Source organism: Capricornis sumatraensis, chromosome 18 (assembly GCF_032405125.1).
Source record: "Capricornis sumatraensis isolate serow.1 chromosome 18, serow.2, whole genome shotgun sequence".
Taxonomy (NCBI): Eukaryota; Metazoa; Chordata; class Mammalia; order Artiodactyla; family Bovidae; genus Capricornis; species Capricornis sumatraensis.
The window spans coordinates 69,920,781-69,930,207 of record NC_091086.1 but is presented as its reverse complement, the minus strand read 5'-3'; the positions used below and the strand labels follow the sequence as shown (position 1 = coordinate 69,930,207).

General features: G+C 41.7%; 1 non-coding gene across 1 annotated transcript; it reads left to right on the top strand.

Annotated features, from left to right (window-relative positions):
• The first annotated feature begins 2,422 nt into the window (after nt 1–2,422).
• LOC138094778 (small nucleolar RNA SNORD123) lies at nt 2,423–2,492 on the top strand. The gene has a single exon (XR_011146287.1). It is a non-coding gene; the product is annotated as a small nucleolar RNA SNORD123 (small nucleolar RNA).
• Nucleotides 2,493–9,427: the final 6,935 nt, after the last annotated feature.

Genomic DNA, 9,427 nt, shown 5'->3' with positions numbered 1-9,427 from the left:
GGGGGTGGAGGACAGTCTCTCCGGGCCCTTTTCTCTCCCAAAGGGCTTCAGAGCCTGGCTTTCAAGCTTCCCTGGGGTGAGAAAATTCTTGAACGCCCCACCGTGGCCCTTGTACTGCAGTGACAATGGCCAGGTGGCCGCATGGGCCGTGATCTGTGCCCCTGCGTTCATCTGTAAAGACAAAGAATCTATCGCTGGCTGGAAGTGTCACAGCTCCCGGAGTAGCCACATAGATCTAGGAGACAGACAACAGAAAAACAAACTGCCATTGATTTATCTTTATTTTTTTTAAATAAAAGAATTAAATGAAAGCAACCCCGCGGGTTTCCGTGGAAGCCCAGCCCAGCCTGAAATCTCCAGTCTCTCTGTAGGGGCACCGGTGATGGAGCAGTTGGAAATAAAACTCAGGGCCTCACTCGGATTTCCTTAAGATGTCCGGAGGAAATATCAGTAGCTGGGCGGGCTTTTGAGATGCTTTCTTCCCCGGGGTTGTGCCCGGGCCACTCAGCCAGGTGCCTGGCAGCTGCTGGACTCCTGGGGCCTTCAGGAAAAGCTTAACAGGTCTCCTTCTGTGCTGGGCACGTGGGGCACCAGCTCCATTCCCGACATTCTGATTCTCCTGCCAACGTGGCAGGGAGACCCAAGAGCGCTTCCTGGGGAGGGCGGAGGCTGGCCAAGGTCAAGCCAGGCTGCTCTGCTTCTGGCCTGAGGGAGAGGGAAGGAGAACCCAGCCTCACACCTGACACCATCCAAGGGTGGCTCTGTGGACCTTGGATCCTCCAGCTGCTGGAGCAAAGGGAGACAGAAACTAGAATCCAACGTGTTTAGCTGCTCCTTGTCCTTTGCCCCTCAACACTACAGTTAAAGGCATTAAAAAATAAATAAATAAATAAATCTCAGCATATAGAGGGCCAAGCAGAGAGAAGGAAGTATCACCCAAAGAGGGCTGATAACATTTAACTTGATAAATTACGTAACTTTATGTGTCTGTGGAAAGAGTGAAAGTGTTACTCACTCAGTTGTTTCCAACTCTTTGAGACCCCGGGGACTGTATGTAGCCCACCAGGCTCTCCATGGGATTCTCCAGGCAAGAGTACTGGGGTGGGTAGCCATTCCCTTCTCCAGGGGATCTTCCCAACCCAGGAATCGAACTCAGGTCTCCTGCATTGCAGGCAGATTCTTTACCAGCTGAGCCACAAGGGAGGCCCATGTGTATGTGTGTGTGGTGTCCTGGAGGGGGGCTGGGGGGGGGGTCAATTTGACAGGTACTTACAGACTACACCAAAGCGTTGTTAAAGTATGTATTTTTAGTGATAATGAATTATAAATAAATGAATAATAAAAATGAGGAATGGGAGAAACCAAATAATAATTTCGGATGCACCTTTAAAGCTAAGTCTGAACTAAACTGAAGTCATGATTTACCTTGCAACCTGGAGAAAGTTCTTAAACTTTTCTGAGCTATAGTCTTGTGAGGAGCTTAAACAAACCTGCAGGCACATACATCCTTTGTAAACATTAACAGAAAAAGAAACTGGTACAAGTGAAATATTCACCCAAGGCCCTGCACGGAAGTAGGCTCTCTACAACAAAACTCGTTTAAAAGAATCCACAGGTGTGTTCTTTTCCCAAATGCAATTTGTGATTTTTTTTTTCTTTGATAAGTCTTAGCTGAAGCCCATGTGACATTAAGCTGCTTCTCATCACAGTCAAAACTAGAGGAAATCATTTCAAAATGAAAGTGTTTAGTTATCTTCTTTTAAACATAAAATTGGAGCTCTCCCTAAACGGTATTCAGTTCAGTTCAGTCACTCAGTCGTGTCCGACTCTTTGCAACCCCATGAATCACAGTACACCAGGCCTCCCTATCCATCACCAACTCCCAGAGTTTACTCAAACTCATGTCCATCGAGTCGGTGATGCCATCCAGCCATCTCACCTTCTGTCGTCCCCTTCTCCTCCTGCCCCCAATCCCTCCCAGCATCAGGGTCTTTTCCAATGAGTCAACTCTTCGCATGAGGTGGCCAAAGTCTTCAGCTTTAGCATTAGTCCTTCCAGTGAACACCCAGGGCTGATCTTCTTTAGGATGGACTGGTTGGATCTCCTTGCAGCCCAAGGGATTCTCAAGAGTCTTTTCCAGCACCACATTTCAAAAGCATCAATTTTTCGGCCCGCAGCTTTCTTCACAGTCCAACTCTCACATCCATACATGACCACTGGAAAAACCATAGCGTTGACTAGATGGATCTTTGTTGGCAAAGTAATGTCTCTGCTTTTGAATATGCTGTCTAGGTTGGTCATAACTTTCCTTCCAAGGAGCAAGCATCTTTTAATTTCATGGCTGCAGTCACCATCTGCAGTGATTTTAAACTGTATTAGGTGAACCATAATGTAAAGGAATGAAAAGACCAACCAAACACTTGGTGAAAATGATGAATTCTGGGGCGCTGATTCATGTGATTTGAAAAACGCCATCCATTTCCTGATTCACCTCAGTTTCTGGGTGGAAATGAGAGGACTGTCTTATATCCCTGAAACAAATAACTGATTTTGTCTTGTCTTTACCTTCCTCCCTTGTGTTTGGATTTCAGCCTCATGGTTAAACTGCCACCTCAGCTAAAACGAGCCAGGAGAGGGTGGCAGAGAACGTCACCCAGAGGAGACTGCCATGCTGCTGTGGGTCAGAAGTGACCTTAACAGGAAACCTTGCTGTCTGTGATCCTAACAATGCAATGAGATTGTATCCAGATCATGAAAAACCTCAGCACAGAAATTGTGGTTCTAGACGTTTCCATCATAACTGGATTTTCCTACCGATGAACAGGGAACATGTTACAGTCACCAACCACAAGGGTTCTCTTTTCACCCCATTTTGCTTCCTTTGGATCCGTGGCATTGAGAAATTGAAAAAAAGACTAGATCATCTGATCAAACCCATAAGTTTGTTTTGTTTTGTTTTGTTTTGTTTTCTTAAAAATGGCCAAACATTGAGAGAAAGATAGGGAGTTTTATGCATCACTAAAGTTACCTGGTGCTGTTTTTTGTTCAGCAATTTTAAATGTTTGGAAGCCTCACAGTTACAGTTGCAGGTGACGGACTCGCTGAGAAAGGAGAGCTCAGGGAGCCATCAGCTCCTAATCACATCCCTTGAGCTTCACCAGAAAATCTTTGGCTTTTATTTTTTCTTTCTTTTTTTTTTTTTAACTCCAAGAAACGCTCACTCCCCTTTTAGTACAGCAGCCCACTCCCCTGGCAGAGGTAAGCAGACCCACTTTATTCTAAAAAGCAGCTCCCAAACTAGGACAGAATAGAAAGAATAGTTATGGCACATCTGAGAATGAGCGTGGGACAAAGTGCAGGTTCCTGGACCTTAAATGGGAGGACCTGGCCCACCAGGTAGGCACCAGGGCTCTGCCAGTCTCCTGAACATTCCGTCCTGGCCCCTTCCTTGTGTCTCAGTTTCCACCCGCTGCATCCAGGGGCTGCTCTGAGATTTCCGGGTCTGATGAAGGGAATGTGCTTCGCCACCGCTGGTTGTTCAGTGCCGGTCAGCACAGAGCAACGTGGCCTTGCTCCATCCAGGTGAGCTTGATTCACCTGTGATCACGCTTAAACTCACTTCACAGGTGAAAACCACCTTCCCACCCCTCACAGCCACTTTCGAAGGAGTAGCCTGCCTAAATCCTACCCACCAAGAACTTTAGCAAGAACTCAAGGGTACAGCAACTCGAGTGCATATTCAGTAAGAAATGCTCCCTTATTTTTTACTTAGGAAAATTAATCTCACATAATCTTAGCAATTAATCTCACTTTTAATAAGGGCCTATTAATAAAAGATGTGTTTTTACTTCAACTGTGTATCCAGAAGAACAAAGTATTCTGGAAATCTGAAAGTATTTCTCCTGGTGTTGATGGTTAAATGTCTAGATGTATGTATTTTTCTAGCATCCCAGTTTCCTTAAAATAAAATCAGTGTGCTCAAAATACCTCAAGTCATCTTTTTATAAGTATCATATGGAGAAAGGGAAAAAATGCAAAATTTCAAAGATTTTGGGACTAGCTAGAGGAAATGCAATTTGTTTGCAACATGGAGATAAAGCACTCGTGTGTCATTTTCTGACACTGAACCTTATATATATGTTGAGTATGTATATGCAAAGAATGACTATATTTTTTAAAAAAATTATGTTTGTACTTATTAATCATTGTCCTCTATATTCATCTGTCTTTGGAAATAGAGCTTTCAGAGGAAATAAGTACATTTCGAAAAACATTTTCAAAGAGAGTACTCATCGTGCACAAATTAGTCTTCGTTTATTCCAGCATTTACCAGGGAGATCAACTCATAATGACCTTGAGTTCAGTGAAAAGCCTCTCTACTAAGTGAAATTATACCAGTAGGCAAAGTGTCTCCTGGAGCAACGCAGTGAGAAGATGAGCTGTTAAGAACCCTGTCGCACCGTCTGTCAAATCTCATTTCAGACCCTCCTTTCTGTTCCCGTGTTGTTGCCTTAATTCAGAATGTCAGTTTCTTTCCCTCGTCTTACCAGTCTCCCTGTCACCCCTAGTCTACATCACTGTACCGCAATGATCACCTACAAACACCACCCCTACTCCCATCAGCCTTAATAATACAGGACACCCCCCACAATTATATTTAAACTGCAATCGTCTTGGCTTTGAAAAAAAATTGTTTTTCTTGCATCTAGGTTTGACCATGGAACTTAGCCATGATGCATAAGATATAAGTCTGTGAAATTCCAAGAAAGGCTTCCTAAGAGAGGCAACAACTAACTGGGCATGCTCTTTCTTGCCCTTCCCTCCCATTTCCAGATTCCTGCCTGGAACTTGATTGTAATGGTTGAAATTCCAGCTACCATCTTGGACTCATAATCTCAGGATCTGAGCCATGAGCTAAGGGTAGTAAGGGTGTCCCTGGTGGCTCAGACGATAAAGAATCCATCAGTAATGCAGGAGACCAGAGTTTGACCCCTGGGTCAGGAAGATCCCCTGGAGACAGGAATGGCAACCCACTCTAGTATTCTTGCATGGAGAATTCCATGGACAGAGGAGCCTGGCAGGATGTAGTCCACAGGGTCACAAAGAATCAAAAATGACTGCAGCAACTTAGCATGCAGCAGACAAGGATAATAGAGGTGGAGGAGGGAAAAATGTCTGAGTCCTTCTTGACTTTATGGAGCCCCCTTATTAAGCCAGGACTTTTGCCTCCAGACTTCATAACATGAAAAAGAAGTATATTTCCCATTTTTGTCCATGATTGTCTCTGTTTTGGTTTTCGCAGGAGAATGTGATTCCTAACTGATGGAAGTGTGCGACTCTCCCAGAGTCAGCATCCCTGTCAGTTCATCTCAGCATCACCACCCACGCCGCCTTCTCTCCCTCCCTCTGATGCCTTCCTGCCTTCAGTGTAGTTTGTTGCCTGGCATGTTCTGGCACTGGGCTGCACCTTAGGAGGAGAATAGTGAGCAGCAGAGCCAATGCCTACCCTTTCAGGCATTACAGCCCTTACAGGAATTAAGGAAGGTAGGGGTCAATGACTGATTTCACAAGTATGTTGGCATAGGCCCTGGTAAGTGCTATGAAAGACAAGTGTAGGGGTGTCTGATTTAGTCTGGGGAGTCAGAACAGGCATCATTGAGGAGGTGGCCTTTGGCCTAACTTTGGAAGGATAAGTAACAAAAAAATAGGGGAAGAGAGAATCCAGGAAAAAAGCAGAAATATTTAACTTTAGAAGTTAACACTTGTTAAAATATCAAAGATAGTAATTGCAAAAGAATAGCCACAGACAGAATCTTCTGAAACAGTAGAGAGGAAAAAAGATGAAATAAAGACAGCTTGGTCAATCAGACAAATGGAAAGAAAAAAATTGTGCAAGAGAAAAACTGGAAGAAATTAAGTAAATACATAAAATCTAATTATATCATAAAGCACATAACAACAAGGGGAAAAATACACACCAGGCAAACATCAGTCAGAATAAAGCTAGTTTACAAATACTAATATTAGAAACAAATTTTTAGATTAAAATCTTTTTTGGTAAAAATATTCACCATCTAAAGAAAGTTCAGTTCATTAGGAAATAGAAATACATATATAACTAACAAAACAGTTTCGAAATAGAAAAAGTAAAAATCAGAATTGTAAGGGAAATTGACAGATCCCCAGTCATTGATAGGGCACGTTTATCTCACTAATTGATGAATTCACAGGGGGAAAAATAGTATGAATTTAGATATTCTGAGAAAAGCAATTATCAAGGTTATTCTGATATGGTATGGATATATCAAACACTCATCCAAGAATTACAAAAATTAATCAAGTCTGGGGCCACAAAGCAAGCCTCAATTAATTCTGAATAATTAGTACCATAACTGGGGTACAAATTAATAATTTAAAAAAGAATTTAGAAAACCTCACATTTGTTGGCTTTAAGCCATATTTTTAATAACGTGACGAGGAATAATGGAAATCAGAGAAACATATGTTGTATAAAGGATTCAACATATAAAATGTGATTTAATTAAAGTTATATTTACAGGGAAATTTAGCCTTAAATACTTATATTAAGAAGGAAGTAGTAAAAATCTTTTTTCCAGCTTTACTGGGATGCACTATATAAGTTTAAGGGGCGTAACATAATGATTTGGCTTGTATCATAAAAAGCTTTTCCCAATAAGTTTAGTGAACAGCCATCATTTCATACAGATACAAAATTAAAGAAATAGAAAAAAGTACTTCTTTGTGATGAGAACTCTAAGAAAGAGTTCTTAACAAGCTAGATTTCTAACTCAAAAACCCAGAAAAAGAACAAAGCAAGTGAAATAATGTAATTAATATCACATTTTAATGAAATATGCTGTAAAGATACAGTGGAGAGAATGGGAAATTCCAAAGCTGTTAAAAAAATCATAAAAGATTAACAAAACAGGCGATCCTCTGAAAAGATATGTAACTCACTAGGGAAATTTGGCTTTAGAAAACTAAAGAAGAAATGAAAATCCAATAAGACTTATGACCATTAAAGAAACTCAATCAGTACACACTTCGACAAGAAGAGCAAACAGGAGAGGTCTACTGAATATTCAAGGCACAGTTTACCGCATTCTGTGAAAGTGATCCTGGTGAATATGAAAAGTTCAGCCCAACCCCCCCAAAATTCAAGAATGTTTTATCATTAGAAAATATACTAATATAAATCACCTCAGCAACTAAATAGAGAAGGCAATGGCACCCCACTCCAGTACTCTTGCCTGGAAAATCCCATGGATGGAGGAGCCTGGTAGGCTACAGTCCCTGGGGTAGTGAAGAGTCGGACACGACTGAGCAACTTCACTTTCACTTTTCACTTTCATGCATTGGAGAAGGAAATGGCAACCCACTCCAGTGTTCTTGTCTGGAGAATCCCAAGGACAGGGGAGCCTGGTGGGCTGCCGTCTGTGGGGTCTCACAGAGTCGGACACGACTGAAGCGACTTAGCAGCAGCAGCAGCAGCAGCAGCAGCAGCAGCAACTAAATAAAAAAGAAAAACCATATGATCATTTTATTGCAGGGAAAAGCCAATTCTGACTCCATGCTCGAACTATTTCTTTGACTTGCTTTCCATTGCTTTTGTTATTATAATCATACCTAAATAACCTGCCTCAGAGAATCCTGTCCCTCTGCCTGGCTGTTAAGCCAAAGGGCCTGTTTTCAGAATCCTGTCCACCTGTGGATGGCAGGAAAGAAGATAGTAGAGTGAGCTTGGATGGGGTAACAATTTCAGTAACCACATAATATGCTTTGATAAAATCCAACATGTATTTTCATTTTAAAAAAAAAGCACAAAACCTGTTAGCTATTAGATGGGGAAACAGTGGAAACTGTTTTTGGGCTCCAAAATCACTGCAGATGGTGACTGCAGCCATGAAATTAAAGACACTTGCTCCTTGGAAGGAAAGTTATGACCAACCTAGATAGCATATTCAAAAGCAGAGACATTACTTTAACAACAAAGTTCCATCTGGTCAAGTCTATGGTTTTTCCAGTAGTCATATATGGATGTGAGAGTTGGACTGTGAAGAAAGCTGAGCACCAAAGAATTGATGCTTTTGAACTGTGGTGTTGGAGAAGACTCTTGAGAGTCCCTTGGACTGCAAGGAGATCCAACCAGTCCATTCTAGAGGAGATCAGCCCTGGGATTTCTTTGGAAGGAATGATGCTAAAGCTGAAATTCCAGTACTTTGGCCACCTCATGTGAAGAGTTGACTCACTGAAAAAGATTCTGATGCTGGGAGGGATTGGGGGCAGGAGGAAAAGGGGACGACAGAGGATGAGATGGCTGGATGGCATCACCGACTGGATGGACGTGAGTTTGAGTGAACTCTGGGAGATGGTGATGGACAGGGAGCCCTGGCATGCTGCAATTCATGGGGTCGCAAAGAATTGGACACGACTGAGTGACTGAACTGAACTGAACTGAAAAAGGAATTTACCTAACCTAATAGACTGTCTACAAAAAACAGTTAACAAAATACTTGACACTTCATTGTGAAAAGTTAGAACTATTTACTTGAAAGAGAAGATCAAGACAAGTGTGCATGTATCAACACTTCTATTCAACGCAGAAACAATGGTTGAAAAGGGAGGAACAAACTCTAAACTGCAGACCATACAAGTGTCTCCAGTAAAACCACTTAAGAACATCTGCAGATAAATAATTAGAATGAAAAGAAAGTTCTGAAAGGTTGCTAGATAGAGTCTCAACACACAAATCATTGTGTTCCCATTAGGCAGCAGCAAATATGAGAAAATATAATTTAGAAAAGATAACAATGATCAAAAACATTGATTTGTTACCTAAGAATAATGTCAGCAAACGATATGTTGGGCTTTTGCGGAAAACTTATAAAACTAAATTTAAAGGTCCTAAAGAAGTCCTATAGAGAAGGAAATGGCAATCCACTCCAGTACTCTTGCCTGGAGAATGCCATGGATGGAGGAGCCTGGTGGGCTACAGTCCATGGGATCGCACAGAGTCAAACACGACTGAAGTGACTTAGCACCCAAAGAAGTCTTAAATAAAGTATTTCTATATCACATTGATAATAGACTGATTTAGTAATAATATCTTCAACATGATATATTTGTTTCAAAATATCCATGCTCCCCAAATTTATCCTTAAATACAGTGGAGGTCGAGTGAGGCTGGCTGTATGAACTTGGGTAGACCTTACAATGGATCTTCCAAGGCAAGAGCAAACGTTTAGGAGTGGTTAAGAAATTTCTGTAAAAAATGAACGAAACAGGTGAGATTATAAACTACCAATCTTGTTCATAAAGTTGTGACAGTTACGGCATTGATACATTGTCACAGAGACAAAGAGAACAGTGAAACAGAGGGCCCATAAACAGACCCAATATATACCAT